The sequence below is a fragment of the Python bivittatus genome, unplaced genomic scaffold (assembly GCF_059951505.1).
Source record: "Python bivittatus isolate LINGU-HERP-01145 unplaced genomic scaffold, Pbiv_v1 ctg000480_np1212, whole genome shotgun sequence".
NCBI lineage: Eukaryota > Metazoa > Chordata > Lepidosauria > Squamata > Pythonidae > Python > Python bivittatus.
This window is the reverse complement of record NW_028277075.1, coordinates 35,665,664-35,690,401: the sequence shown is the minus strand read 5'-3', so window position 1 is coordinate 35,690,401 and position 24,738 is coordinate 35,665,664. Positions and strand designations below refer to the sequence as shown.

Here is a 24,738-nt window from a genome sequence, read left to right as displayed (position 1 = left end):
AGCATCCCGATGCTTCTAAATGCCTCAACAGCTCTGGAGCTAATGTTTACCTGATGCTGCAGATGCTCTAGCTGCAAAGCATGACACCCACATTGATGGCAGCAGATCTCCAGCCATCAATTTACCACACACACCATAATTCAGGGAGACCTCCAATGTGTTACACCCAAAATGCTGGCACTGAGCCCTGACTCCGTTCGATTTGTACCATCATCTGCATATTTAACACTTCATTGCAGATCCTAGCCAAACCGTAAATCCCTTGCTGGAGCAGAATTAAGAACGCCTCATTGGCATACTGCATCAACAGCTTGAAGCACTTCAGTTGACCAGGGTAGTTGCAAACTGCCCCTCCTTCTCATTTCTAGACATGTAGTTGCGCAGTGAGTAAAGAGAGAATGACAGCCCTGTGCCCTACTGTTTAGTCATCCCATATTTAGCAATTTCACCAAGCAATCCTATCTGCGACAAAGCCATTAACCACACAGGGCAATCGTCTGCCTCTTGGTGTTAGTTTTTCCATGTCTCCAGAAGCTGATTGCAAAAAAGTGATATGGAATTAATTAATTCAACTAATTAATAATACATGAAAAAGAAAGGGAGGAAATATTCCCCAAATCACCAATATTTTCTGGATTGAGGCACAGAAATCCAATCGGTAACAGCTATTCTTAGAATATTTCAGAGTTTTGCCATCAGTTATTGCATTTATGGCAGTGAATTTCAGCTGGTCATACTTCACATTATGTCAGATGCAATATGTTGGGTGGTCAAAAAGCACTGTATTGTTTGATGCTGTCCTATCCCAAACCTTAGCTCATTTTGCTGTGGACTACAAACTTCTCTTTGCCTCCAGCTTTCCATTAGCATCAGTAAAAGAAGCAGGAATAGGATATGGAAAGCTGGCCATCATTTCCCATCTAGAGCTCTTTTGCTAGACCCCAAACACCCCTGTCTGGCCTTCCTGATCCCTTTTTTAATAGCAGACAATATATGTAGCTCAGGACTGATCTGTGGAGTCCTTGGTGTTCTCTGAGCTTGGTTGTTTGCTTGCAGACGTTTCATTCCCCAACTAGGTAACATCATCAGTGCAAGTGAGTGTGGGGTTTGCTCCCTGCTTATATATGCTTGCCCTGCCAGTGTTGGTGAGGGTGTGGTTTTCTCCTTGTTAGTTCCTTGATTAGGGTATTGTTTTCTGCTTGATTGTTTGCCTGGTGTTAATTTCTGCTTATCTGGGTGCTGGCTGCTGGAGAAGATGTGTTCTGGTCTTTTTGTTTCCTTTTTAGCTTTTTTATTGTCACTTTTGAATGGTGTGTAAATATGGTTTATTCCTATGTGTCTATTGATGGCTGATTTGTCTGAATGCCAAGCTTCCAGGAATTCCCTACAGTTTTTGGATTTAGCTTGGTCTAGGATGCTCAGAGTTTCCCAGTTGAGACTATGGTTGAGTCTGTCCATGTGTTGTGAGATTAAGGAATTTTCTTCATGTCTTCTGACTGCTGCTTGGTGTTCATGGATGTACTCTGCTAGTTTTCTGCCTCTCTGTCCTATATAGTGGCTGTTACAGTTCTTATACTGTATTGTTGTAGATGACTCCCTATTTGTCTGTTTCTTTTGCTCCTGCCCTGCCCTAGAGCCAGGTTTCCCCATAGAACTTCTGACTGGATGCCCATGAAAGGAAAGACTTGAAAAACCTTTGTCCTTGAGGTGTTGCTATAGTTTTGCAAGTTTTTTACGTGCCAAGGAAATTTCCATCACATTGATTATCCGTCTCAATTTGTGCTTCTTTCAAATAATTTTTGTAATCGCCAAGTTGATTAAACGTTATTTTTGTAAGCCCATTTTCATACTGAGCTGCTTAAATAAAGGAGCAACTTTCTCAAGCAATGCAACACTGGAGTAGAGGCTTTCATACCTTTGTAGATCAGTCTCTCTGTGCTGAATCCCCTCCAGGAAAAACAGGTACCTGCAAACAAATGTCGAATTCATCAATGTACAAGTCAGTGGCTAAGTAGTTTATTTTCCATGCATTTCAGTGTTAATATAATTGTCAGCATATGAAACTTTGGCATTTCAACTTCCTGAACTACACTCTGCTCCCCTGCATAGATAAGTATATCTGTCAATCTAGTCTGTAAAAGCTTACGCTGTAAACGTTTCTTAGACATAAGATACTGCAATGCTCTTCAGTTTTTTATAAACTATATTTTCTCATCAGATTTTCTGCGATTGTTTCAGTCTCTCTTATTAGTTGGCTTACTTACCAAATGTTTCACGTGCTATGTCTTCTTTAGATCACATAGTTACTCTTTCTTTTTCTCAGATGAACTACTTTTTCTGCTTCAAAATGAACCTCATATTCCAGCTTTCTGAAAATGTTCCCAATCAAGCCATTTCTTTTGGCAGAAAATGAAGCATTTCTTTCAACCCCCAATATTTTAAAGGAAAAGGGGGAAAATGCAGACTTTTCTACAATTAGTCTTTTGAGTTGGCAAAAGAATTCACTCAGCTAAACAAAATGTTGTTTGGACCATGAAAATAAGGACCGGGAACATAGGGAAATTGATAAATGAGGATGCCATCATATGAAAGGTATCCATGATTTATTGCAAAGACAGCAGGAATTGTACGTAAGAATATTATTAGTTTCAATTAAAGAAAATAACTTTTTTTAAATGAAAACCATTTTTAATAAGCTCTTTGCATTCCATGCAAAGTTTAACATAAATTTGCAACCAGCTGAAATGAATAGAATATTTCATGTGGGTGGCCTTTTGGAAGCATTGGCATGAATAATCTGTTGTGGTCTCTGATCTCCTCATCCTTGATTATTTTTCAGGTATTTTACAAGAATTTTCAACTGTTACTTGTCCATTCTCCCTCTGCCATCCACTGTCTTCTTCCTCCCAATGTGATAAACTGGCAGTTTTATCATATGCATTTTTCACATGGAGTAAATAATTGGTGAAAGATTAATTTTCATAGAAAGCCCAAAAGCAAAAGCAAAAAGAGGAATAAAGATTAAAAAAAAACTAGAATCAGGAAATGACAGTACGGAATGGAACAGGAGATGAGATACATCTTCACTGGCTCATCTCCTCTGGTGTGTTCCAGTTGTTACTGAATCTAGTTTTTCACTTCATATATAGTTGGAGGAGCTACGCCAAAATGTCTGGAATGTGCTTTATAAATTTAAAACTAAACCCCTTGCTACTGAAGCCAAACTGGAGATGGTAAAGAATGATAGCACCAGAAATCATTTTTATCCCTATCCCAAACAGCACATATCTCATTAAAATGAATGGGAACTGATTGGAAGTACAGATCTGAAACCCTTGTAACTTGTTCTTAACTGTATATATTCTTAAGAAACACCTTTTCTGATTTAAGGTTGTTCTTTTTAATATGTGGAGAAGTAATAGGTTGAACAAAATGGCATGACTCCAGCTTGCCAGGTTGCTTTTTCTTGATATCCTGAGGCACTCTGCCCTAGCAGGCATTGAAATGAGACCAATTCATCATAATTGGCCCCCTCAATAAACAAGGGTTCTGTGCATGTGCTTTGCAGAAGGGGGGACTCTTCACCTTGTCAATATACTTCAAAAGGCCATTTGGAGCTCTGCAAACCTGTTTTACGTAGCATTTCTACTAACCTTTGTACATTAGTTGCTGGGCTGCCCAATTCACTATGTGGCTAGGCCTGTGTTATTCTGGAAGTGCAGTAACCCATCCTGATCGCTAGAGTTTGCATCTGAAAAAACTTAGTGCCGTCCTCCTTTTCTCTAGCACAAAGAAAACTTAAGTGCCTAATGGTGCCTGTAACCTTTTCAGCTTTTTACCAAATGTGGACGTGATTTGCTAGGATGATTAAGCACTGAGAGGATGGAATGTGCCAAATTTCATAGAAATTGATGCTAAGAATTTTGAGTCACATTCCTTTGAATTCTGGTTTATCCAAGTAGCCATAACTTTTTTACTTTTCTCTAGAACATAAAGAATATTACAGGATGGGCACACATGAGGGAGTGAATTATGCCAAAGTTGTATGTAGGATTCAGTGTGGAGGGTTTCAAGTAACATGGCATTTTGACTGCAACAATCTTATCTTTTGCAGCATTCCCAAAATGTTCAGTAATCTTTTACTAGCACAATTTGACTGAGCCCTATGCTCCATTCTCAGTCTCCGCAATGACCCTATTATAATAACTCATGCGTGCATACATAGGCCCTACACATACACACACACTTTTTAAAAACCAAGCTAATTAAAGAACTATCTATGGGAATGATTAATGAACAAGTGAGGACATCTATGAAAAAAAAGTCACGCAACTCCAATCGTTTCTGCCCATCCAGTGAGATCAGGCACAGTGACTGCGCTCCAGGTCCCTTTGGTTAAACTATAGCGTATGTCTCCTATGGGGACCTAGGAGGTGTGCCTTCTCTGTTGTGGTCTCTGCCCTCTGGAACACCATCCCCCCAGAGATCCGTATGGCTTCCACCCTGATGACATTCTTCCAGGCCTTGCAGAAGGGACTGAGCCTCTCTCAGTTGTTTTTGGTTATATTGTATGTTTTTTTCTGGATGTGCATAGTTCCCTTCAGTTTTTACGGACCTTTGTTACTTTTAAATTAGAAGCTGCCCAGAGTCGTCTGGAGTTGAATGGCCTCTAAATGTAAATAAACAAACAAACAAATAAAATAAAAAATTGGAACAGAATGGCAAAAAGAAGAGAAGGAGGACGTATACAAGAAAGAAGAATGAAAAGTTGGATAAAAAAAATACACACTGAAGGAAGATAAAAAATAAATGAGACGCATGTCCATTGCACACACATCCACTTCAAAAGGGAGCCTGGGCAGGACATCAATGAGATATGAAGTACTGCACTGAATTCAGACTTAGTTCTTCTTCCCTCTGCCTTTTCTGATGTTGCCACCCGTCCGATTACAACTGGGGCATCCAGTCACAAATGCCAGTTGGATTACGTGGCAGGTTTATTAATCCTGAATCCAATATTCTCCTTTCCTCTCTTCCCCACTAAGTTGCTTCCTTCTCTGCTTCCTCTCCTCCCCATTAAGATGTTGTATATACAAGTGCCAAAAGGTAATAACCCTCTGTGGTGGTAACAGTGTGGTGTATAACAGGCAAATATGCAACATCACTAGTTAAAAAAGATGGTAAAGATGTAAAGAGGGTAGTATTCATGTGGTTCCTGAAGCCCCAAAGCTGGCATTTCAGACTAGCAGGGGTGGCAGGCAATGGAAATTAACAAATAGATTTATTCCTGAGGTAAAAACTCTCTGTCAACTTTTGGATCCAGTATTTCCTATGGCCCTTGAGATGTTTTCACAGAGGCCACACAATTGCAAAAGCTGCCTACATTCAGCTCAGTAATAGCTGCAGATCCTTGCTGAATACACACTCCAACAAACTTGGGCTTGTTGCTGTCAAATGATTTGGGAACTGGAGGGAGAACCAATGATAGATGGATTTGCTGGCACATTTGGACTACTGGGATTAGAACCAAGTGCAAGTTTTCTCACTTTTAATTGGCTCCTTAGAAATCTTATGGAGGGATTCAAGATGGCTTTCCATGCAACTGTGCCTCTAATGGGAGAGGAAAGGCAATCCAAAACCATGAGCTACATCAGCACAACTGATTCAGCTGGGGGAGAAAGCCTTGCATTTTGAAGTTTCCACAAAGCATCAGTTGCTCTTTAACCAGAGTGGTGCTTTCTAGGCATCATCCCAGTTCGTTTTCCATTGTGGGAACGGAGCCTTTCAAACTATTTTGACTGTAACCAAAGAATTAGGGAGATGGATGAAGGCAGCCGAAAGTGTGACAGTCTCCTAAAGACTCACAGATGGAGACCAGGCTGTAGGAGAAGAATCATCCAGGCACATCTTGGACAGAATTCATCAGAAAAAAAGATGACTTATGGAAAGATGTTACTTCTCTGCCCAAGCCCTGAGAAATAAAATAGCCTTTCCTCTTCCTTTTGCAAAGACTGGGATAAGTTTTATATGTTTTTTTTCCTTGTTCAGCCCATAAATATTTACAGCAGTTTCCCCTAACCTTGTGCTCTCCAGATGGGAGAACAACTCCCAGAATTCCTGACCACAATTGAATTCCCCTTTATATTTATACTTTTAAACACCCTACTGTAAAGAATCACCCATCCCTGGACACCAGATTGTGATAGTTCCCAAGCAAATCAAACTGTGTATGCCTCAGAAAATGCAAGATGAGGGAGAGCCTTCTAGGTGGTTCCCATCCCTCTTGAACTGATACATGGGAATGTTCAGATCCAGCTGAGCAGAAGGTTTGTAGAAACAGTGTGATATGCAATAAATGCTGCTCTTCTGCTCAGAGGCCTCTGCTGTTGGCAAGGGGATGGCTGCTAACTGCTTCACCACATCTAAAGACCCATCCTTAGCAGTCTCAGTGCAATGAGGAAAAGTTAACAGCAGTTTATAATTGTTGGTATATTTGAAGTCTGTAAGCACCAAGGAAGGAAAGGAGAAATGCTTAGGGTGGTCCTAGTGAGTTAAACTAAGGCAATGTAGAAAGAAACAGGCATGTAGGCTGGATTAGGTGAAGAAATTCTGTACAGGAGGGCAATAATCATAGTGGTCTCTGGAACGCTTCCTTCTTTCGATAGTATCAAACTTATTTCACCTCAATGCTTTTGTAAGCAAATGCTTGTAGCAGCACAGAAGTATCTGTGCTTATGGCTAGCATCAACATCTAAGACAACTAGGCCATTATTACATTCATTCACTTCAGCTGATAAATTCCCTAAACCAGTGTTTCTCAACCTTGGCAACTTTCAGCTGTATGGAATTCAACTTCTAGAATTCCCCAGCCAGCAGAGGAAACAACAGCAAATTAGAAACCCAAGTTTATAGGAAGACAACCGACAGTAATCAAGTACTCCATTACCAAAGAAACAACCCAACCTTCCACAAGAGGAGCTGTGTAAGAACATTATACAAACAAGCACAAACCCAGAACAGCAGAAAAAGGAAAAAGACCACCTATACATCTTCCAACAAAATGGATATCCACGCAACTTTATCAAAAAGTGCCTGGCCACTCAACCTACTACAATACAACCAACAGAAGCTATGAAAAGGATTACACTGCCATACATCAGAAATGTCTCAGAAACTACCAACAGACTATTACAACCACATGGCATCTCTGTAGTACACAAACCAACTAAAGCCCCCCAAAACATCTTAAGCAAACCAAAAGACCCAGTAGCCCAAGAAGAAAATACAGGAGTCATCTACAACATACAGTGTAAGGACTGTAACAACCACTATGTAGGATAGACGGTCAGAAGGCTTGCAGAGGGCATCCATGAACACCAACTAGCAGCCAGAAAGCATGATGAAAACTCCTTAATCTCACAACACATGGACAGACTTAACCATAGTTTCAACTGGGAAACTGTCAGCATCTTAGACCAAGCTAAATCCAAAAATGTGAGGGAATTCTTGGAAACCTGGTATTCAGACAAGGCAGCCATCAACAGGCACATAAAGATAAACAACATCTATACACTATTCAAAAGAGACAATAGAAAGGAAAACAAAAGACCAGAACATCTCCTCACCAGCAATCATCACCCAGATAAGCAGAGATTAACACCAAGATTACCACCAGACATACAATAAACCAGTAATCAAGGAACTACGGGGGGAGGGGGGAATAAAACAAAAGAAACCTCACACCCACACCAACACTGGCAGGGCATGCCACACTATATAAACAGAGAGCAAACTCCATTCCATTCTAGCACTGAAGATGTTACCTAGCCAGGTAACAAAACATTTGCAAGAAAACAACCAAGCTCAGAGAACCCCAAGGACTCCATATACTGTATTCCCTGATGATCACATAAATTGTCGCTCAGCACAGTGGGAAAACTGCGTTAAATCTAATGATTCTAGAGCAAAGATTGGCAACCTGCAGTCTGTAGGCTATGGGTAACTGTTTTTCAGCTCTGTGAACATCTCAAAAGTACACCACTGAAATTTGACGCAAGCCATTGAACAACTATGTTTTTTTTATCAGTTTTCAATAGAGAATAAAACAAATGAATTATATCTGTCTACAATGGACTCAACACACATTTAAAAATTCTGCCCTAAAATTCTCTCTCTCCCCGATGATGACATAATGTTATGGTGACATCCACTACACCCTTCAAATGCCAAGAAAGTAATAATAATAATAGTAAAAAGAGTAGGAAACCTGGCTGGTGACTTTGGGTCAGTCACTCTCTCTCAGCCAAACTCACCTCAAAAGGTGGTTGTTGTGGGGAAAATAGGAGGAGGAAGGAGAATTAAGTATCTTTGTCATCTTGAGTTATTTATAAAAATAATAAAGGTGAGATAAAAAAAATCTAAAAAAAAAGGAGTAATAATAGCAGTAGTAATGCTACCTGTAGTCCTGAAAAGATTGCCCCCTCTCCCCTTGAGGGAACTGGACTACAATCAAACTCACCCACTAGACCAATTAAGACCCTTGATTTTAATAGATCCATGTCCTTAACTCTGAGTTGGATTATGGCCGTTAAGTCCAATTAGCCGCACAATATTTAGAGGGCTCTAACTGGGCCAGTATAAAGCATTCCCTACATTACTGAATCAGCACAGTTCCATGTGTAATGAATGGAGTGGCAATTCTCAGAAATTCTAGAAAATAAGTCCTGGCCTGATTGTGAATGGTTTAGGAAGCCAGAACATAAAAGTTTCAAATTGGCTAAGTAAAAGTTTGGCTAAAAATGATCTGCATGCTATTTACAGAACATGATAACATCATGGGAGAGCATGCTGGAAAACAGAACCATCATTTGATTGGCACATTTCTGCCTTAATGTTTCTTCTGTTACATTTGCTCCAAAGATCTATCACTCAGCACAAATGTCTGGTTACCTGCCTGAAAAGATAAAATGAAAATCAGGAGTGAGAAAACTACTTAAGTGCTTGAACACATTTTAAATTTCCTTGTCTGCTACTATTTGATTTTACAAGAGTCTGAAACCGGGACATTTTTCAGATGTTTTAAACAATTTTTCTTTGAAGTTGAGTAGTTCAACCTGAAATATTTCAACATGTCAGTGATGCATTCCTCATTTCAGTAAATGCTCTTTTAGCACCAGGCCTTTGGCCTTCTGTGAATGGTTAAATATTAAGGAAATGCTTATGGTTGGATGAGAAGCGAGAATATGGAAGCAAATAAAACTAATGTTTTCTGTATAATACTATGGAACTTGTGGGCAGTCCATTCTTCCCTTTTGTTGGGGCTCTTGCCTTACTTTCCCATGTGTCAGCTGCCATAGCAGGTTTTCAATGGGCAAGGTGGCTTCTCAAATATCTTTGCATAGAACCAGAACCAGACAATATAAAGGGCAGGCATTGAGAGGAGAAGATTATAAACATTTATTTTCCCTTCTCCCTGAAGTGAAGGTAGAAGTGAGGCATTTTCTAATTGACACAAGATCTGGGGCAGCTATTTTGTTCCTCATTCTCAGTGTTGTGAAGTCAGTGAAAGAGAAGATGATAGTGGATCATCTTCAAACTGTTTCTTTAGTTTTATATTTTAAAAATAAAAAACGGTAAGCTAAAAAGATGCAGAACTGAAAATACTATGAAACTATAATAAAAAAGAAAGTAACTTAAAAAATAAAGAAAATAAAAATTGGATATAAAACAGCAGTGACCTTACAGAAAAATATGAATATTTTAATCATTTGCATTCCTTATTTTTGTTCAGTATGACATTTCAGTGTAATCTGTCAGTACACTCTCAGTATAGACAATAAATGATGAAAACGTTTAGCATTTCTTTCAACATAAGGTTTTTCAAAATTTCTTATTGTTATATCAATTTTTCAGCAAAAGTAGTTTCCCACACTTTTAAATGCTACTAATCTCATGAAAATGTATTTTACTTTTCTAGTGTTTAACAGTAATACTGTAGATCTGGCAGCTAACACCAAGAAGTGAATCAATATCTTACAATACATTATGGGCAATATACCAACAAACAGAATGCATTTTCCAATTTCTTCCAAAGATGTTGAACTAAAATGAGAAATTAAGCATTGCCACAAAATATATTTGTAATATATGCCACCTTGCCTACAACTCTACCATTAGAGCCTAGAAGGATTAAATTAATATGGTTCATTTTTAGTGGACTTTAACTCCACCTATAGATGATCTTCATGATAAATTCCTGATGCCTTGCTAAAATAGACTTAAAAAGAATTCTATGTCAGAGCTCAAGTGAGATTCATCATATTCAGAACCCAAGTCATTCGCTAAAAGTAATGTAAAGATTTTCAAGAGGACCTGTTGTGATTAATATATGAGGCTGTGAAGTATGCTTGCTCATAAATGAAGTACATTTATATACATACATACATACATACATACAATATAAATAAATGTTCTAGGTCTGTGTCAAACTCTGTTTCAACTGTGTTTTGAATGAAAAACCTTTCTGAAGCTGCTTCATGAAGCAACATGCCTTCCTGCTTCCAAGGAGTGAAATGAAGTGGTTTTGTTGTTTCAATTCAGTTCACACCAACTAACTGTCTTCTTCAGCATTACTAGTAGCTGGAAGTTGTCTCCCAGTGCTATAAGGAAGCTTTTGGCAGCACAATATCCAGATGAATTGTTCTTGCTTTATACAGGCCTACACCCTTCTTCAAACATGGTTAATGTCTTTAATAGATGTGACTTCAAACTTGATTAATTTAAAACCTGATTCATACTTGTGACCATTCTTGTTGCCTTTGGGGGACTGGGGAATGGGGGAAATGATGCTTTAGAAACATTCTTAGAGGTATCCCGGGGTGGGAGGTATTGTCAAAAATTCGGGATAGTAGCTGCAACTGCATGTTTGATGCCTTGCCAATTTTTACAGGTGGGACTTTCACCACATGATCAGCTGCCATCCTGACTTTTTTGACCATCTCTCCATGGACATTCTCTGCATCCTTAGAGGGAAAATTAAAAGTGTTCTGTTCATTGGTTGTATCTGAATTCCATTTATAATCCAGTGAGCAGAGGGTGGGGTCCTGAACGACTGTCATATTATGAACGTAGTGGGTTAGACTAACAGAAAACATGAGCCAAAAGCAATTTGCTGACCCAGCTGAGTGAGCCTGAGAACCCCATTTCCAAGGCCAACATTTTAGCCACACCATTCTACTGCAAATGCCATAAGCAAACAGTTGTGATAATTTATTCTGTGATTTAAAAAAAAAAAAAGTATTCATTGTCATAGTTTTATCATTCAGTTTCTGTACATCACTAGAGTATGGTCTCAAAATGAATGTAAGCCATGTTTATTATTACATAGCTCGTTAGACTGTATACACTCTCTTATTGTAAGTTGTATTGCAAAGACACTTACTTAAAAGGCAGGACAAAAACTAGACAGACAGACAGGCAGACAGACACCAGGTCAGGTTGCCTCTCTGTTTATACCACTGCAAACATCCATTCAGAAAAAAAGAAAATAAATTGTCCACTAAGCTCCAGTCACGGCTCCTTTTCCCTTTCTCCTGCTTTTCAGTTGCTATACCCTCTTGCTTGCACAGCTATGCAGAATTCTTTCACTTAAATTATTTGCCTATTTCATATAATTCAGACCAGGTTTGTGAGCCCTACACTGGCTCACCATCTTGTACCCACACCTTCTCTTTATTTTACTTCCACAATCCTCTATGAACCACGCGTGCATTTTTCTTTTCTTTGTTTTGATTTAGAATTATATTTCTTGATTGTCACCAAAAACTTTATGCATGTTGTGTTCTTTGTTAAAATCCATTTGCCACCTGCTTCAATGGCTGGAATTTAGTTTGTTTCAATCCTGTTCTTGCTGCTGTTTCCCCCTTCCTCGCTAGCGTTAGTGCTACTGAGAGAGGAAGCTGTGGGGCCACTGAAGAGAGAATGGTCACTCCTTTGGTCAGCTGTCTGTTCCTTTTCCTAGGCTGAACCAGACCATGTGTCCTCTCTCTGGGATTAAAATGCAGTAACTTTGTGTGTGCGCAGGGGTGGAGGGGAGCCTCTTTCTTCTATCACCCTAAAGGCCCTTCAAAATGCCCCTTAAATTTCAGGCCTCGGAAAGCTTGATCTTACTTTTCTTGCATTGCTCCCCCATCCCTTTCTTAAGTTGTGTTGCTAAGTTCTTTGAATACGATCTAGGCTTTAGAGCAATTCATAAAATGTTTGAAAATATTGGATGCTACTACCACTACTACTACTACTACTGCTACTACTATGAATAATAATACTGTAACCATTACAGCCCTAAGATGGGCTTTCCGTTTGATTTCCCAGCTCAGTATATTATTACCTACACACAGACACACATATATAGCATTTGTATATTTATGCATGCATTTATTGGATGTATATTGCAACTGATTAGAATCAGACCTGTATGAATTATTGTAAAGGATACTGTAGTGTTTTCTATTATGGTAACAAACAGTGTCTACCCAAATTCCTTGCTTTCTTAGAGGGTGACCAAGTTGTTTAAGATAACATTTGAGATTACAGAGTGACATCCAGTGGACTTTGGGCAGATTGCAGCTACAGTAGTTATATTATTTTCTATTTAAAAAAATCCCATCTCTACAGTACAGAAATTTAAAGCTGCTTGCTCCCTCCAAAACAACATAGCAAGAGTTCCAACAGATATGGAAAATTCAGACTTTGTACTTGATGGAACAGCCTGTGGTGGTAAACATATTTATAGTACTGAAATATTCTAATCATTAACTGGGAAAACGATAAGACTGAAAGAGAATGAGGTAAGATTGAGAAAAAAGTCTCTGGGTAGAATTGCAGTAGCCTCTCTGTTGTAATTAGATAAGTGCGCCTCACTGAAGAATGAGGTATTTTTTTTCTACTTTTTTCTCCATTGATTTGGCTGTAAATATTTTAACACCTGCACAAGTTAAATTTGACCAGAAGGGGGCATACATTTGCTGACTGGAAAACAATTGTATTATTTAGCAACTCTGAAGTATTCCATTGTCCATGGGGCTGACAGCAAAACCAGAGGAATCAGATCACTGCAGCACTATGGGCAGTGAGTGAGAACAAACTCCTAGAGGCAAGATAAGGCTCGGCGATGGCATCACAAAATTTTCTGCTAATGCAAGGATAGGGAAAGGCCCATAGGGACTCAAAATACCATAGGATGGCCACAATTGTTTTCTTGAGCTTAACCAGCTGTTGTAGTTTATTCAAAGTTTGTAGCACAACTTACAAGGTCTCTGCCTTCAGGCTGTGCAATTGTTGACATTCCCAATTACCACCATTTCGATCCCACCCTCTATCAATCATTTGACTTCACCTCCAACATGTCATTGGTACAATGTTTCTCCATTTGTGCTATCACTTTAAATCCTAGTTAATTTTATAGTACTATACAGAGGTTAAACTATTGGCCCAATGGGATGGTTTTAATTTTACCAGTGAATGTAATTTTTGTTTCTCAGTGACCAAAATAAAGGACTACAACTACTACTACTACTATTACTTCCAACATAATGAGTGGCAAATTTTACAAACCTCGCAGATGCTATTGGATGCTGTTGACATGTATCAAAAGCAGTTCAGCTAAGACCCAGTTATGGTTGCCTCTTGGGTTGGGCGAAAGGTGAACATAACATCATGGGGAGAAACAGGTGCTGGCAGGATACATTTGTACCATGGTTAAGTGCAAGTGGGGAAAGATCATATCATACAGCAACAGGGGTTTTTGATATCTAACAATAAGGTCATAATTCCAAACAATGCAAGCTACAAAATACATAATCATTTTTGCTGGTTAGCCTTCTCATGATAATGCAAGGGCTGCTGTGTTTTAAAGAAACAGATCGGAAGGAATAATTCAACTATTTACAGAAGTTTCAGAACATGTCAGGAGCATAGATCATGCCATTTCAACAAAGTTGTTTATATTCTAACATAGCATTTAAGTACATTTTTAATGGGAAAACAAAACTGAGCATATGACTTCTACTGAAGCCTTCATAGTTCAATCCCTTTTTGCTTTGGATACTAAACACAAATGACCACAGCAGAAAAAAGGGTGTGAATAGGAGACATTAGGAAAGGAAGAATAAGTGAACCATAGCACTTGTTGACCTTACCCTGCCCTCCCATGATACTTTGAGGAGCTAAGTACTAAAAACATCCACACCTTTCAAGAACAATGGTTCAGTTCCAGGTCTTTCTGGATAAACACATTATCCTCATTAAGAGAAAAACAGTTGAAAAGCAGATAAAGCCTGCACTAATGATTAAAGAAAGAATGAGAATTTTGTCAGAATGCTTATGGAAGTACTATAATGATCTACTGCCAGATTCACCTGTAGTAGCCTAACTCATTAGTGACAATAACAGAATTTATGATATCAAAGTATCTCCACTGGGCATCTTCCTTGGAAAATGAGATAGAGACGTAAATAACTCAAAAGTACAAGAAGAGGAAGCTCTAAGGTTTCTTAAATCTCTGTGGTAAGTATTAATCTAAAAGATCATATACAGACTTTTACTGAACATCTATTTGGGTGGATATTAATGTAGCAAGGGGAAATCCAGTACTAAGACTGAAAATCTATTTTCCCCCATTATTCAGTTATCAGTTCCAGCAAAGAACAAACTCCACAGTGCAACAAAAGCAAGCACTTTCATTACTTTTATTACTATTGCTATTCAGTGACAAGTATTTATGTTTATAAGCTGCAGTTTTCCATCCCCTGAAATCTCCCTCCTTCATGTCAGAGACAAATTTATTCGGAATACTGGTACAGCCTCTGCTCGAGACCCAGAGCAGTTCTAGTGGATCCTGAAGAAGACACCAAAGAAAAGGTTGTACAATCTTTAACAAACTTTTGGAATGGGATGAAGATGATATGGAGGCAGAAACTGACAAAGCCTATAGAATAAATATGTGATTTGCAAAATTAAGAAATGTACCAAGGGATATTCTTGTGTACTTTGTCAGAAAGAAAACCAGAGATCAAGTTTTGCAGCAGCATTTTACTACCAGACTGAAGATTAATAATGCAGATGGGATTGTGCTTAAAGACATCCCAATCAGAATACAGTACTGTGCAAATGAAAAGAGTACATTTTGTTTGACTGACAAGTTCAAACAGAAAGAGACCATTTTCGATGGGATAAATTGGAAGGAGTGATCTTCACTTTTAAACAACAGAGGCTCAGACTGAACTCAGTTCAAAAAAGAAGAGAATTTCTAGAAAAGTTTAAAGGGGAATTGGAAGAAATGCAAATGGAAGTGACAAAGAGCCCTAAGCAAGAGACACAACAAGAAACTAAGGAGGACATCACCACATTAAGCGCTATAGGTATTGACTTTTCTAGGTTTTTAGTATAAATATAAATTTTAAATACCTAACGTGGAATATAAATGGAGCAAACGCTCCTCCAAAAAGAAAAAAAACATTCATTATTTAAAAAAATTGAAACAAGATGTAGTTTGTTTACAAGAAATGCATATTTAAAAAAAAGGATACAAAATATTTGATCTGCAAAAATTTGAGTGAAGACTATTTCAGCGACAGTCAAAAAGAGAAATGGAGTTGTTTTGTACATAAAGCCCCAATTACAACCAGAACTGATACTGACTTATGGTTATGGCAGATATGTGGGGGCTGAAGCTATTCTGCATGGGACCAAGACTTTAATAATGGGAATTTATGTTCCAAACTAGGATAAAGTAACATTTTATAAAGGCCTTATGAATAATGGCATTGTAATATGAAAATTGGTGTTTAATGGGAGACTGGAATGGAGTAATTTGTCCACAAAAAGATAGAACTTCTGAGAAAGACATTAAAACAACACAAGGTAAATTACCACTTTTTTTTAATATGATGGACAATTTAGAGCTTGTAGATGCATGGAGATAAAAATGGTGATGCAAAAGAATACATTTATTTTTCTGAAAAACAGATCTTTCTCAAGAATTGAAATATTCTGGATATCGAAGAATTTGGCTACTAGTGTTCATAAAGTGGAGATACGAGAGATACTGCCAAAGACCTTTTCGGATCACAACTCAGTGACTTTAGCATTTAAAAGGAAAATCAGTTCCTTCTGATAGAAGTTAAATGAAACATTGTTACAGAAAGAAACGGTAATGGAAGATTGCAAAAATAAGTTGAAAGAAATTTTGATAACAATCTTAATAAGGATTGTAATCAGTCATAAGGATGGTTTGGGATGGAAGTAAAGCTTTTATGAGGGGACATTTTATATAGCATAACAGCAAACTCAAAAAGAGACAGACAGAGAGACAAGAAAACACAAGTGATTTTAGATGAGATAAAAATGAAAGAATTAAAGAAATCCCCAGAAAAGAAAAGTATTTCACAACAAATTAAACTCCTACAACAGCAATTGCCCATGTTAACAGTAACAGAAATGGAAGTAAAAATGAACTACAGAAAACAAAAGAATTTTGAATTTGCGAATATGCCAGGAAAATGGTTGGCATGTAAATTGAGGAAAGGAAAAGAGAAAAAAATGATATGACAATTACAAGATAAAAATACCATAATAATAGATAACTTAAAGATGCAAAAGATATTTAATTAACATTACTTTAAATTATATAAAGGAGAAGAAGTTTCCCAGGCAAAGTTTGATGAACATTTAAAGAAACAAAATTTAGTGAAGATCACAGAAGAACAAACAATTAATGAATGGACCTATAACAATAAGGGAAGTTTGTGAAGCTATAAAAAAGGTAAAAATAGGGAAAGCGCCTGAACCAGATGGTTACCAGCCTTTTATTGTAAATATTTTGAATTATTACAACTGTTGTAAAAAATGATAAACTCTACTTTACAGGCTGGAAAGATACTGGACAGTTGGATAGAAGCTAATATAGCATTAATACCTAAAGATGGTCAAGATCTGACTTCACCAAAAAGCGATTGCCCGATATCATTATTAAATAATGACTATAAGTTATTTATGATGATTTCAGCCAAAAGGATGAAAATAGTCTTACAGGACTTTATTCATGAAGATCAATGTGGATTTTTACCCAAAAGACATTTGAGAGACAATATTAGAAATGTATTGGATAGTTTGGAAGACCCAGAACAAGATAATGAAAACAAGCTTCGCTGATCTTTTTGCTGCAGAAAAGGCCTTTGACAATTTGAACTGGACTTTCTTGTTTAAAATTTTGGAAGATATGGACTTTGGTAAGAATTTTATTAAATGGGTACAATTGATTTATACCTCACAAAAGGCACAGATAATTGTGAATAAAGAATTAACAAAATTTTGTGAGATACAGAAAGGGACAAGGATGTCCCCTGTCACCACTGTTATTCATATTAATTTTGGAAGTATTGAATAGAGACATAAGACAAGATGAGAAAATTGTTGGAGTGAGGATTAAAAGGGAAACATAAATTACGGCATTTGCTGATGATTTGGTCGTAATGTTGGAAGATTCTTTGGAGGGAATATAAATATTAATGAAAGAACTAAAGGATTTTGGTGTATTAGCTGGTTTTAAAATTAATAACCAAAAGATAAAGATGTTAACAAAGAATATGAAAATGGAAAATGAAATGAAACTGATGGAAAAAAACTGGTTTTAAAATTGAGAAAAAAGGAAAATATTTGGGTATTACAGTGACTAATATGAATTGTATAATATGAATTATGTCATAATCATATGAAATATGAATTAGTCAATATAATATTGACTAATATGAAATTCTATTTCAGAACAATTGTGTTTAGAATGAAATTAAGAACGACATGTTAAGATGGGAGAAATTACAATCATCATTGTTGGGGAGAATCTCTGTGATAAAAATGAATCTATTGCCTAGAATGATGTTTTTGTTTCAAACAATACCTATTTTAACAATTGATGCACCATTTAAGCAACGGCAGAAAGATATATCTAGGTTTGTATGGCAAGGGAAAAAGCCAAGGTTTAAACATAAAGTCCTCCAAGATGCAAAGAAATGAGGAGGATTGGGATTACCTGATTTAAAATTGTGTTTTGCAGCCGTACACAGCTTGCATTGTGTACAGCAACATCTCCACAGTGTATGGGCTAAACCCTTCCAAGTCCAGATGGGAGATTCCACAGAAGGTTGTGGAGAATAATAGGGCTAAGATCCTGTGGACTTCCAGATCCAGATGGACAGCAGGTACTGGCCAATCAACTAGACATTGTGGGTAGTAGACAAGGACCAGAAGACAGCGGTAGTGATAGATGTAGCAGTGCCAAGTGACAGCAACATCAGAAAGAAGGTGCATGAGAAGCTGGAGAAGTACCAGGGGCTGAAGGAGGAACTAGAGAGGATGTGGAAAGTAAAGGCCAAAGTGAACCCAATGGTGGTAGGAGCACTCGGGGCCGTGACTCCTAAGCTGGGAGAGTGGCTCCAACAGATCCCAGGAACAACATCAGAGTTCTCTGTCCAGAAGAGTGCAGTGCTAGGAACAGCTAAGATACTGCACAGAACCCTCAAACTCACAGGCCTCTGGTAGAGGACTCGAGATTGAGGAAGACACATACCACCCATAGGGGTGAGACGGGACTTATTTATTTGTATATTGTGTGTGTGTGTGTGTGTGTGTGTGTGTATGCACTGATTAGATAGACAGACAGACAGACAGATATAAACAAACACTGATAAAGCCTGAACAGTCAACTAAGGGAATCCTAATATAGCACAGCTGTTCTGTGCTATATTAAACACTGCACAGATACTGTCACTGTGGACAAATGCGTCCGGATCTATCCCAACCAGAAACCCTGGATGACTAAGGGAGTCCAGCGTCTCCTGCGTGACAGGAACAATGCCTTCAGGTCCGGTGATGGGGCAAAATACAGTGCTGCTAGAGCCAGTCTGAAGAGAGGCATCTGGCAGGCCAAGACAGATTATAAGAGGAAGATTGAGGATCATTTTCATATATTTGATAAACATCAGTTTGCATACAGAACTAATAGATCCACAGAGGACGCTATAGCCATCACTCTCCACACTGCTCTGACTCATCTGGAACAGCGGGGAACCTATGTGTGGATGCTTTTTGTAGACTTTAGCTCTACATTTAATACAATCCTTCCACATAGACTGGTGTCTAAACTTATGGATCTTGAGCTTCCATATTCAATCGTATAGTGCAGTATTAATGCAGCATCAGGGGTTGTGCAATATGGAATGTGAAGGTTGTGTTATATGTTTTATGTGTGATATGTGTTTTATGTGTTTTATGGTTTTTATATTTTTAAAGCTGCACTGGGGTGGCATTTAATTTCGTTGTACAAGTAGTACAATGACAATAAAGATTTCTATTCTATTCTAATAAACAGCAGATGACAATGTCAATCAGGGCGGGAAGATTTTATAACTGTCTCGATTGTGGATGACTACAACTCCCAGCCAGCATGGCCAATAGTGAAGAATGCTAGGCACTGGAATGCAGCAAGCATTTGGAGTGCCATCCCTGATGTAAATCTTTTTCTGGATACTACAATTTCAGACTGTAGATAAATGTATGATCTTTTAAAGCAACAATGAGAACATTTTAGCCTGATCTGGGCTGCAGCTATCTAGATGCCCACTAGATGGCAGCACACATTTAGAGCAAACTCTTTGATGCTACCTACTGGTAGTCTTGATTTTTGCAGCCCAGGTCTGATAGCATTAACAAAATGTTTGGGGCCAATTTCTCAGCAACCATATACAGATAAAGAAATCCTTCTGGAAACATTGTTTTTCCTTTTCAGCTTTCAACAAGCAAAGCCTGTTCTGATTTAAAGGAGAAGTGATGGAAAAAAAACATTGCCTGTTGAGAATCTGTTGATTGTGCAGCTGTTAAAGGCATGGGAAGACTGCCAGAGGACAGCTGGCAATTCTAGCTTCAACATGCACTTAATGGTAGCACAACCAAACAGACATTTGTCTGTTTGTGAAACAATTGAGCAGCTTGGTTCTGCTTCCAAAAGGTGGGATCATCTTTTAAGCCTAAGGAGTGATCTGGAAAGAAAGCCTTGTAGGGAAACCTAGGAGGAGAGCCATGTTAGTCTATTGTAAACAAGATTCAGAAGGAGTCTGGTAACACCTTTTCAGATAAAGAGATTTTATTAAAAGGCATTTCTTACTTCTTTTTATTAAAAGGCATCAGCTTTTTAAAAAGGTATCTGATGAAATGAGCAGTAGCTCACAAAAGCGAATGTCTTTTAAAAAACTCTGTTAGTCTGAAAAAGTGCTACCGGACTCCTCCTAAATTTTGTAAGACAACTTAAGCTAATTGCCAGCAAGCTGATTAAGACAATAGCCCTTATCCTCTCGGATGCGGTAAGCTGAAAATAAGTAAATAAATATTTTCAAATTATGGGGATCAATTTCTATATTCCTGGTGTCTGCTGTATTTGCACTCTAGTTGCAAAGTTAAGTCCTCCAAGCTGGAGGTGATACATTGACAACTATTATTATTGTCCTGTTGCTAGGAGCTAGGAGCTAGATTTGTCTGCAGAAGATAGAGTGAAGTGGCTAGCCTCTGGATGAATCAGAACTACTCGAGTGATTACCAAGAAATGTGCAAACAAAGATTAAGTATTCAGAATATTGGCCTGAATTGTTTATTGACTTAAAACAGACCAGCACTTTTTAGTCTGGGCTCCACGGACTCCTTGGGAGTCTGTGGATAGATTTCAGGGGGTCTGTGAACTTGGATGGGGGAAAAAAAGTTACAACTTTGTTTTCCCTAACCTGTTACTGAAATGTTGCTTTTCATTCAAGAATGAATGTAGGCAACCTAACTGATGGCCTCTAGACTCCAAAGACCTTTGTTAACTTTAATAAATATCACTATCTAAATATCACTATCTAAAATTATTTACATTTTCAATATTTTGATAACGGCATTGGAGCATAATTGGCTTCTTTTGTAATGCAATCTATACATATTTTATTTTATGCATTTAAAAACATTTTTCAGAGAAAGGGTCCGTAGGTTTCACCAGACTCTCAGAAGGATCCATGACACAAAAAGAACAAGAACCCTAAAATACCCTATTTAGATACAGAGTATATTTATGGAGAAACTTTGTTCAGTTTAAGTCTTTGCCCTTTGCATTTTCTTCCAACGAAGCCCCTTAGAAGGAGAATACATTCTCCAAAGGGGGCTTATTTGGAATTTAGCAGGTCTGGGTTGCACTCTCAGATTGGTTGCCATATTTGTTCGATTTATATCCTGCCTTTCCTTCGGGACCTCACAGCAGCAAGCATAGCCCTCCCTCCTCCCATAAATTGAACTAAAAGAAGAGGACTGGCTTCAAAACACCTAATGCATTTCCCTAGCTGAAGATGGACATGAACTTGCCTCTCCCCAGTGCCAGTCCAACACTTCAACCCCAAGGCTACATCATGTAATTTGCAGAAGGCATCGGACAGAGATTATCCCCAATTACACCCTCTAGCACAGGGTTTTTCAGCTTCTACAATTTTGAGATGCGTGGAGTTCAATGCCGAGAATTCCTAGCAGTGGCTCTGCTGGCTGGAGAATTCTGGGAGTTGAAGTCCACACATCTTAAAGTTGCCCAGGTTGGGGAACAGTGCTCTAGTGCTACAGACTGCTTTTTCCCATCTCAGCTTACAACTTGGCTTCTTTTTTTGGGGTGGGTGGGTGACATTTCCAAAGAAGTATTGGGCTGCACTACTCTGAATTAAATAGTGCCTCTGAGGTTTCTACATTCTGTTAAATAAGAATGCTGCTGGAGGCACCTGCTTGGTTTTCCAGCATGCCAATTTCCCAGGTTGTTGTTTTTTTTTTAATTAAAGATGTATCTTTAAAAAATCAGTCGGGTAGGACAGGCAGATGCTAAAAGATACATCCACAGACTCACTGGTGCCTGTGGGTACCATGATGCCTACCTCGTATTACGGTGTACATTCTTTTATTTTCGCTCATGATACTTAAACGGTGAAATATCTGTGATGTTCAAAAACTATACATCCCGTCCATACAGTCAGGAATAAGTCTTACTGCTCTTAAGCTACTGACAAAGTTGGCTTTTTATTTATTTTACTGTAAATTACCAGCATTAATCTCTGGAGGTTACTGACTGGCAATTTTATTGTTTACTCAAAAGTATGCCCAATCAATAAAAACAAAAAAAAACTTTTGGGATTCAAAGACGAATGCTAGTTCTGAGACAAGATAAGCCAAAAAGCAATCTTTAAAAATGTTGTTGAAACAGAAACAGTATTTAAGTATTACAGCCAAAGAAGAAGGAAAGTTGGAAAATAAAGATGGCATTTGAGTTTGGCAAAAAAAGTTAAACCTGATTTACATTCCCTCCATGCAACCATTTTAATTCAACTATTTCCTCTCCTTCTTATGAGAGATACTAGAGGCACATTATTAATACCGCTCATATTTTTTAATAAGCATCCCATTAATAAGTATACACCACATCTCTTCCACCGTATGTAATGTAAAAACATCTAACTATTCCTAGACTGTAATACCAAAGATCTGCTTCACCATATGATCCACAGCAGCCTTTCCCCAGTCTGATGCCTCTGGAACTTGGACTTCACGCAGTCTACAGATTCTGGAAAATGAAGACCGAAACATGTGATCAGAACTAAGATGGAGAAGGCTGCTTTCATGTAAGAGAGCTGTAGACTTAAAGTCACTGAGACTGTAAACTGAGTAGGTTGCTCTTGAGGGCCATAATTCTGGGAGACAGCTGTGATGAAAAACTGATTGCAAGTTGTTTTCTGGACATTATATTAAAAAATTCCCCTCTCTCCCCTATGGGTGGTATGTGTCTTCCTCAATCTCGGGTCCTCCACCAGAAGCCTGGGAGTTTGAGGGTTCTGCACAGTATCTTAGCTGTTCCTAGCATTGCCCTCTTCTGGACAGAGAGCTCTGATATTGTTCCTGGGATCTGTTGGAGCCACTCTCCCAGCTTAGGAGTCACAGCCCCAAGTGCTCCTACCACCACTGGGACAACTTATCTACATTAAACCTTTAAAGCTCACCTATCTTGATAGTAGATCAGAGGGAGACGGTTTCTTAAAAATGCCAGCACTTGCTAAGGTCCCCTTGTTCGGAACACAGAAGAGATGGAATGCATTCTTTCTGATTTTAGGAAAAGCATTAAAACCTCCATCATTAGCCTGGCCTTTTCATTCTGAATGAAATCATAGCTGATTTAAAAATTATATCCATTTTTAGAATCTTAAAGTTGGAAGAGGCCGTTTAGGCCTCTGAGTTCAGGGGCACAAATTTAAATGAAGGCGTTACAGACAGATGGCTATCTAGCCTCTGTCTGAAAACATCTAGTGAAGGACTCCCACCACCTGCCTGGGTAGTTGGTTCCTCTGTTGACCTGCTCTTACTGTTCAGATTTTTTTCACCTAACATTCAATTGGGATCTCTTTTCCTGTAATATAAATCCCTGCCTTGCACTCTGGAATGAGAGAGGGCCTTTTCCAGGTATCAGTCAACTGACTTATATGGAGACTTGCAATACTTTGTCTTTCAAACGTTCTGAACAATGATGATAGACTCACCTGGTCAATGCATTTTATGGTATTTACCATATGTAAGCGAATAAAGTCATTTGGATGCATCCAGTGCAAGGGGAGGGGATTAAAAAAAAGTCAAGATGGGAGTTACAAACAAGTGATTGAAGCTCCATCCTTTTATACATACAATGCACATAGAACACAGAGAGAAAGGGGTGGAGCTTTGATTCATAGTTGCTGTTACCAACTTGACTTTTTTGACCCTCTCTTCCAATGCTCCTGCAAACACCGTTTGTGGGCGTTTGATCTTCTGACATCTAATAGCTGCAGAAGACACAGTAATAGTGCTCTGAAATCACTGCAGAAGGCAGAATGTTTGATAATTTCCCAGTTTTGAGAGATGACAGTTCCTTTTTGTTTCACTTCTCTAGATGCCTTCAGCTTATTGGAAGCTAACATGCCCCTTTTCCTTCATTTCCCACCAAGCAGTGGGAAGGGGGGTGCCTTAGGGGCTGCAAAAATGGACTGAAGGTGGATGTAGTTTAAAACATCCCTCGGGCAGTACAAAATTATATATTGGACAGTAACTGAATAGTGAAAACCAATTCAACCCCCCCCCCCCCCAAAAAGCCATTTATAACACACATTCCATCCTGAAAAGGAAGTTTTTTTTTTTCTACTTTGGGAAAGGCCAGGTTTACCTACTTGAGGAGAGGCATGGCAGCCAAAGAGAATCCCCAAAATTAATTGGAGCAGCGAAGAAGCTTCTCTCCCCGGTTTGCACTGAAGTTATTTGGAACCAAAGAACATCCCAAGAGTGAGGCTTGCACGGACAATTGTTTAGAATTGTCGCCACGCCCTCCGCTTCGTTGCAGGTGAGAAACTAACCGCCTGGGAGGAAATGGACCAAGCAACAAGTGCCCGTTTTGCTCTCTGCGAGTCACAGGGCTTGTCCAGCTGTTGTGTGCACAGTTGGCAAACAGAGACCCATCTGACCCCGACTTTTGCCACACCCCCTCTTGGGTGGCAGGTGCTGGCATAATTGTGACCCCAACCGATATTCATGAACGTCATGAAATATTATGCACCGGCTGAAAGGAAACAAGGCTGTAGCTGCCGTGACCTCCGATCGGCTGCAGAACAC

General features: G+C 38.6%; 1 long non-coding RNA gene across 1 annotated transcript; it reads right to left on the bottom strand.

Annotated features, from left to right (window-relative positions):
- Window positions 1–1,840: 1,840 nt before the first annotated feature.
- LOC148214952 (uncharacterized) lies at window positions 1,841–24,738 on the bottom strand. The gene is made up of 3 exons (XR_015796888.1): window positions 24,300–24,738; window positions 22,587–22,672; window positions 1,841–1,966 (listed from the first exon to the last, which is right to left on the bottom strand). It is a non-coding gene; the product is annotated as an uncharacterized LOC148214952 (long non-coding RNA).